The sequence below is a fragment of the Capsicum annuum genome, chromosome 11, assembly GCF_002878395.1.
Source record: "Capsicum annuum cultivar UCD-10X-F1 chromosome 11, UCD10Xv1.1, whole genome shotgun sequence".
NCBI classification, from domain to species: Eukaryota; Viridiplantae; Streptophyta; class Magnoliopsida; order Solanales; family Solanaceae; genus Capsicum; species Capsicum annuum.
Window position 1 is genome coordinate 5,382,988 of NC_061121.1, and position 8,357 is coordinate 5,391,344.

General features: G+C 35.9%; 1 long non-coding RNA gene across 2 annotated transcripts; it reads left to right on the forward strand.

Annotated features, from left to right (window-relative positions):
- The first annotated feature begins 1,662 nt into the window (after positions 1-1,662).
- On the forward strand, positions 1,663-7,561 carry LOC107848713. 2 transcript variants are annotated; one of them, XR_001668177.2, is made up of 4 exons: positions 1,663-3,539; positions 5,962-6,024; positions 6,853-6,970; positions 7,117-7,561. It is a non-coding gene; the product is annotated as an uncharacterized LOC107848713 (long non-coding RNA). The 2 variants fall into 2 exon arrangements; XR_007047086.1 differs by having other exon boundaries at positions 1,663-6,024.
- Positions 7,562-8,357: the final 796 nt, after the last annotated feature.

Consider the following 8,357-nt stretch of genomic DNA (forward strand, 5'->3'; position numbering starts at 1 on the left):
TTGTAACAAAGGATGTTATGGATCCTAACACCTTTGAGGCTCTTTTAGATAAAAATGAGCACCAATATGATTCAGCCAGTCATAAATGTCAAATTGCACTTCCAGAATTGACAAATATACTAATATACTGATGTAGCAACACGTTGCAAGCTTGATTTATCCCGTACCTATCTTAAATTTGTTGATGGCTACATTGGATGCTTTGGTGTGTGAAATCCCTTCTCCATCTATGGAGTCAATTGGTGAGCAACGGGATGACTTTGGACATAAATTATTGTTCAAGGGGAATGAACAAGATGTGGATGGGGTAGTGGTCATAACTCCGACGCATTCAAACAACAAGGTTTAAGCTAAGAGTGACCAAAAAAGTGGTACAAATATAAAAAGTTGGGCAGATATGGTAGAGGAGGAAAAGAAGGCCTCATCCCCTCCAACATATAGCAAGTTGAGTCCAGCAGCCTCAAAATTTGTGCCTAGTTATGCAATGGTTCTTCCATCTTTAGCTGCGGAACAGCTTGTGGCTCAAACAAGTGCACCTTTAAATGCTATGAATAATCCTACCAAATGGTTCCAGGCCAAGAGGTATGAGCCAGGAGATTTGGTAGAAGATCCAATGGAAGCGTTTGAGGGTGATTTAGGTATTGACATATTTGATGAAGAAGATGAGGATGAAGTATTGGATGAATGCTTTGCTAAAATGGCTAGGGATAGAGATCTTTCACCTAGGCAATAAAGGAAAGGATTCAATAAAAAGAATACTATGAATGAAAACATAGTTGGGATGGTAAAGTGTCTGAAGAGGTTATTCTAAGATAATTATCAGTGGCAAAGAAGAAGGAAACAAGGTTCAATTATATCAACAAGATTCAATAGACCAAGACGAATTGATGAAATATGAAGATATTTTAGACTAGTTGGAGTAAGAAGACAAGGTGAAGAATTGAATCTTTATAGGGCTACATCTTCTCGAAGATTTCAATTTTTAAAGAAACATGGATGTGACTCCACACTCTTACTTATTTTAATTTTCCACTACTTAAGTATTATCATTTGTAATATCATCATAGAGTTGGTTATTAACTTTATGATGATCATAAAATAGAGTCGGTTATTAACTTTGTGATGATCATAAAATATTTAGTTCTTTCTTCTTATTATTTTTTAAATGCCTGTTAATTAGAAGAGGTTTTATTATGCCTCAATATATATATATATATATATATATATATATATATATATATATATATATATAACTATCCTTGGGTATCTCGCCTAGTGGATTTGCTTAAAAAAAATATATGTTTCTTTTTCTTGTTTTTTATGATTATGGTTTTTAATGTAGTATTATGTTTCACATAGTAATATTATTATTTATAATAGTGAGGATTGATTCAAGTTAATAATACGTTAACCATGCGTTTTTAATACATTATCTTGGATGTTATGGTAAATAAATTATTTATTATTATAAAAATTTGAGTAGTTTAATTCAAAGTTACAAAATATTTCTATTGAATAATGGTAGTTTTTTTTTCACTATATTCAATATTGTCAAAAAGAAAATAAAATTATAAAATTAACAGTTAAATTTTTGAGGCCTTGCGATTTGGGGGGCCTAAAGAAAAGGCTTTACTAGCTTCACCCTTGAGCCACCCCTGAATTTATCCTCCAATGCATTAGTCCTCAATTTAATGCGTGAAACTATGATCACCTATGAAGAACTCTATGAGAAACTTCTTGATCATGAGATCTTTCTTAAGCATGAAAAAGCCAAACGGACACCACCAATCACTGTTCCAATTGCTCAACAAAACAGCCAAGCACCTTCAAGAAACAATAATAATCGAAAGTAAGGAGGTAATACCTCACAAGGTAGCCAATCATCACATTCCCAGGAAGCTTAAGACTTATCAATTACCCGTAATGGCGCTCTCATTGAAATCAGCAGCACCAAAATCTGATAGTTTTCTTTGTTATCAACTCTGTCATCATCGCGGTCACTCTACCAAATTGTGTAAATCCCAGTCTCACAACCATTTTCAGGCTCGTGCTAATTATGTTGCTTAGTTTTCACAAAAACAAAATCCATGGATTGTTGACTGCTGGGATAACCATCACATCAGAATTGATGCTCGCAGTTTACCCACTTATCAGGACTACAATGGACCCGACAAGATCTCAATGAGAAATGGCACTACCATTCCAATTTTCACACCATTAACACTCACTTATGTGCACCAAATAAAAGCTTGAAACTAAAAGATACCCTTTATTCCCCAACAATAAAAATAAATCTTCTCTCTATCTCTAGATTTTGTCATGAGAATAAAACATCCATTGAATTTTTTCCTTTTAATTTTCTTGTGAAGGATCTAACTACGAGGACGCCTCTGGTATGCAGGCAGAATAGACATGGGTTGTACAAGTGACTGCAAGAGACAACACACATTTTCCAGCCTCAATTAAATTTGGTAGTTAGCCGTCTTCCTATTGATTGGTGACATTAATGATTGGGGCACCCAAATTGTCAAAGTTTACATAAGTTGTTAAGAAAGTTTTCAATTCCATTTTGTGATTCAAAAACTTTCAGTTTGTAATTCTTGCAATTCAAACAAAATGCAAAGGTTACCTTTTTCTGAAAATACTCTGCAAAGTCAACGACCATTGCAAATTATTTACATCGATTTATGGAGACCTTCCCCCGTGCTGTCAATTGATCAAAAGCATTACTATGCACTATCTGTTGATCACTTTATAAAATTTTTGTGGATATATATTCAGAAAAATAAAAGTGAATTTAAAAATGTTTTTCAAAATCTATATCCATTACTCGAACATCGATTTAACAAAAAAAAACTCTCATTTTACACTGATGGTAGCGGTGAATTTGAAGGATGATCTCCCCATGTAAAAAAACATGGTATTGAACATATTGTTTCACCTCCTTATACACCTCAACGTGTATCTTTAGTGAACGATGTCATAGACACATTGTTGAAACAGCCAGAACCTTAATTAATCAAGCCTCCCTTCCCATAAAATTTTGGAGTTTTTCTTGCCATCAAGCAGTTTATCTTATCAATAGGTTACCCTGAGCTACCCTAAAAGATAGTTGCCCTCATGAAATGCTTTTTCAAAGCACCCCAAAATTTGATTCGATAAGAACTTTTGAGTATTTATGCTATCCTTGGCTGCGACCATACATTAAAAATAAGCTTGAGCCTCATCCAACACCATGTGTATTCTTGGGTATTTCCAACAAATATTATTGTCATCGGGGATTTGATCCAATTTCTTCAAAAGTATTATTTTTCGGGAGATGTTCTGTTTTTTAGAATAATTTTTCTTTTCAAAATATTTTCTCTCATTTATCAAATCTCCAAAATAAATTGTGGGAAACAATTGAAAAGAAAAAAAATCAAATCACCTGTGAAGCTCAAAAGTTAAACATGGAACTTTCTCCTGCTATTGCATATGCACCTTGCCACCAATATTGCTCATGCCAATCACCACAGCCAGACAGAAATGTCAAAGTTCAGGTATGATCTTCAACCCTCTCCAGAATTCTTTATCTGATGAAGCTATGATTTTCTTTCCAAATTATAGGCAGCCGCTCAATTCTTTTGCACCTTCCTCAAACAACCAAACCACCCATTCTCAAAAAATAAACCCACTCCTTTTAACTTATAAACGATGGAATCCAACTTCAGCTCCAAAGTCGTTGCCTTCATCCGGTCTCGTTGCCTTCATCCGGTCCAAACACACATTTACCTCCTTCAGCTCCTTCCCCAATTGCACCTTTGCAACACCCTGCACTTTCGGGCTAAAGTTAAACTGTCTTTCCTACATTTATGAATTTGAACTGTAATACTCTATACTATTCTTAGCTTAATTCATCATTTATTTGCATGCTTAAGGGGCTTAAGGCACAAAATTTTCACTAAGTGTTCGGAGTTTAGTTATCTTCAAGACCTCTAAACTTTGAGGATTTCTATTTTGATCTTTCCGACCCTGAGACAATAGTTTTTGAGTTAATTAATGTTCAGGGATGCAAGAAGTATGCCTCGGAAGAGTTTTGGATTTTTCGGACTAGGTTTGGGTCACGTTTGGATCACGAATCCAGCAAGTCACCGCGATAGGGCGACATCGTGGTGACATTCCCATTGGCACGTACATCGCATCGCAGTGAAGGTGTTTTCATCCAGTTCTTGATTTATAATTTGAATGAATGGGTCATGATCTTTATCCTAGTGTGTGAAGAGCTTATTAGGTGAAAATGTTCATAGAAATCACTTATTAGAGAAAAGTTGAGGTAAGAGCCTTGGATTCGTCCAAAGTTTGGTATTCGATTCTACAAGGGTCAACTTCAAACGTGTATAACTTTTGATATATGTAGAATTTTTCAGCTAAAGACCCACCAAATTGTAGATAATTTAGTCAACTTTCCAACGATACCTATTTTGCCTTAATCTAATACCTGAACAAAAATTTATGACCATTTTCGTTTGAACTAGTAAGCCATTGCGATAAGACTGCGTCGCGGTGGGCATGCAAAACACATTTATGGATTTAAAAATGTCAGAAGGACAATTAGGTATTTTTTCCCTCAACCCAATCGTTCATAACATGACTTGGGGCATCAGTTTGGGCATTATTTTCTCTTCTTCTCCATTTCACTCTCAAGAAAAACCCTCCCTCTTCCAAAGAACAAATTCAATCCTTTTCCCCTAAGTAATTTAGAATTCAAGCTTTTCAAGATTAAGATTCTTCAAGAAAGCATCAAAATTAGGGTTCATCCTTCAAGTTAAGAAACTTGAGGTTCGTGGGGCTATCCTAAATTCTATGGGCATGAATTCATTGTTTTACTAAGTTTTGAAGTATGTTATTATGTTTATAAAAAGGGTTTTGAAAAATCGTCTTGAATAGCCAAACTATTAACCCATTTCAATGATATAGTGTTCTGGCATTGAGGCTTCTTTTCTTGGATTGAATTATGTTTGCATATATATATGCATTTTCAATCTTGCAATTTGAATTGGGAGCATAAATAATGAAACTCCCTCTCTTGTTATGATACCTCTTGATTTAATATATTAAGGGTTATTCAATTGTATGTTTAGAAGCATGCGATAAATGCTTTAATATTATTTATGGACTTGATATTGGTTATGAATTGAAGAGAGGGTGTTTTATTGTTTATAAATGTTCAATGTGATAATTGAAAGAATTGCACGGGTTGTTATGAAGAAGTTGACCATCATTTGTTAAGGTGTTGAAAAGGGAAAATCTTTGCATAAGTTTTCACATATTTTGAAGTACGAATTCTCTTGCATTGTTTAAATGTTTTGGTAGTCATTAATATGTTTTGAAATAAGAAGGGTAGTAGAGATGTTGTGGTATGAATGAAGGACTTTCAAGTCTGGGTATGACGATACCCTGTTATGATGTACCCTAAACTGAATAAGAAAGAAATGGATTATATGAAGAAGTCATGTTTTTAAAAGTCTAAAATTGGTCTTAGGAGAGTTAGATGGTTACCCGAAGAAGGCACGAGTTTAGATAACTCATTGACCAAAACTGTGATTTGCTGACACGGGTTCATGGTGCCTTGAAATAGGGATTGTATACTGGTGACGGCCCTATGGCGTAGTAGAGATGTAGAGAATCCAACCCTTGAGGCAAAGTTGGGCCGGAGGCTTGGTCGCTGAGTCAAGGGTGGATTCCCTATAGCCTGTGGAGTTACAGATTAAGGTGTACCATCTAGCTCAGAAGAGAAACAAAGAGTAGAGTCATGATACCAAGAAAGTTTTTTGAAATTTATCAAATTATGCCCATGTATTTTCGATTTCTTAATGCTGACATGCTTTTATGAAATTCTCTCACCTATGTCATATAAAAATATATTTTGTTTTTGGATTGTTCTACGTACCAGTACCTTGTGAATTGACCCCTATATTCCAGGTTCTGCAGTATAGTTCCATGGTCTATCACATCAGTATAACACTTGGGATATGACAGAAATGGGTGAGCCATCCATCTTTCGTAAGGCCTTTACTTATATGTTGAGTCTTTCAATGTATGGTCCAGCCGGGGGCTTTGTCCCAGTCTGGACAGTTAGTTCTCAATAGAGGCTTCATAGGCAAAAGTTGAGTATTGTATTGTCATATTTGTTGACATGGTTGTATTATAAATTTCACTTGAGTTTTCATCATATCTGCCGCACTTTGATTATGTATGGATTATGCTTATGATTACATGCTAAGGGGTCTCTTGGGCCCTCGTGATTTGGGATGCCCGTCGTAGCCAAAGCCTCAGTTCGGTTCATGACAACCTCCGTATACTCTAAATTTTTTGGCTATCATCACACCCCCAAACACATAACCCTGCCAAATCACTTCAGCCGCACCTTCCCCCACAATGCAGAGTCACCCGATGGTTTCCCATTCCAAAAATAATGTCCTTAAGCCCAAACACCTCACTAGCTTTCTTTAACATCCAAGTCCGAAAATGCCTTCTTCCTACAAGAAAGCTTAGCATGAACCCCACTGGAGTGCTGCTATGCAAACTGAATTTGATGCCCTTGTGAGAAATCAAACGGAACAATCCTTCAAAGAATGTAGTAGAATATAAGTGGCTATTTTGCATTAAACATCATCCCGATGACTCTACTAATAGGTAAAAATCTCTATTACTGGACAAAGGCTTCACTCAGCGGCCTGGACTTGACTACCATTCAAACTTCTTTCCGGTAGCCAAGCCTACAACTATTTTCCTAGTTCTCGCCAAGACACCATCACTGTTCAATATAATTGGCATTTTCATCAAATTGATGTAAATAATGCATTCTTGCAGGGTCATTTAGAGGAACAAGTTTATATGAGACAACCTCCTGGCTTTGAGCATCCCACTTTGTCTAATCATGTCTGCAAACTTAACAAAGCCATCCACAATCTCAAACAGGAACCTAGAGGTTGGTACGGAATCTTAAGAACTTTCTGGTAACACAAGTTTTTTATCAAATCATAATCTGACTTGTCCTTGTTCATCTTACATCACTCTGGATTCACTATTAATATCTTGAATATGTGGATGACATTATTTTTACTGGAAATCAAGTCCATGGTGTTCAACAAATTATCAATGCCCATACTCAACGTTTCTCTATCAAGGACCTTGGCCACTCAAACTACTTTTTGGGTGTTGAGGTTTTGTCGATCAAGGTGGCCTACTATTGTCTTAACAGAAGTATATAGAAGACCTTCTCTGGGAAGCCATTTTGCAAGATAGCAAAGGAGTTCCCACTCCTATGTCCATCTCTATTGTTCTTAGTGTAAATCAGGTTGATCCTATTGTTGATGGCTCTTCCTTTCAAAAAATTGTTGGCAAGCTACAATATTTGTCCTTTACTAGACCAGACATCACATTTATAGTAAATAAACTCCCCCAGTTTATGCATTGTCTTCAAGCTAATCATTGGAAGGCTGTTAATCATGCTTGGAGCATTGGCTCAAAATCGTACAATGAAATTATAAAACTGGAGAGCATTGACTCTAAATCTTTGTGAGACATGATAAACTGAACTTTCAAGAGAAGGAAATGTTCTTCTCTATGTATCGTTCTGATTGACTTATTTATAAAAGATTGTTCTTATTGACTTTGAGATATTCATAAAAGATTGTTCTTATTGACTTACTATCACTCCCTTAATTTCTGCATTTCTAGCGTATTATCGATGTATGGTTCATGGATTGGCTTACCTATCATGGGTTAGATAGGAGCTTCCCACGATTTTGGGTTGTGACAACAAAACATCTCTCATTCTACGTATTCATTGTATATCAAAATTGCTTGGATATGGAAACTCAGGAAAAAGTGGAAGGACAAAGGAGAGTAAACTTAATCTTTTACAGTGAAGCTAACTTGTCGTAATTAGAGAAGTTGGTCTCTCGAACAAGATCAGAAAGAGTTAAGCTATCAATTTGATCATGAGAGGAAGTAGTAATGAAAATTAAAGGAAGTAAGGACTCCACATGGATATTGAAGAGGGTCAATGTTTTGTAAGCTATCACAAATATATCTGAATTTGATAAAGGGGCTGAGTATTGCACAGCTAAAAGGAAAAGATATTGAAGTTTCCATTCAGTAACTGTGAATTTAGGAGTTAAGCTTCATTAAGAAAACTCATATAGTTCACTTCACAGTCCAAACTGAAGCTATGAGAGATTGTGCAATAGACTTGTAACAGCCCAACTTAGGATAAGGAGTCCCACATCGGCAAAATGCAGGAGAGATTTGGGTATATAAGTGAGCAAGTCTTACTCCCTAGTGACGCGTTTTTAAAGTCGTCCGGGTCTAGG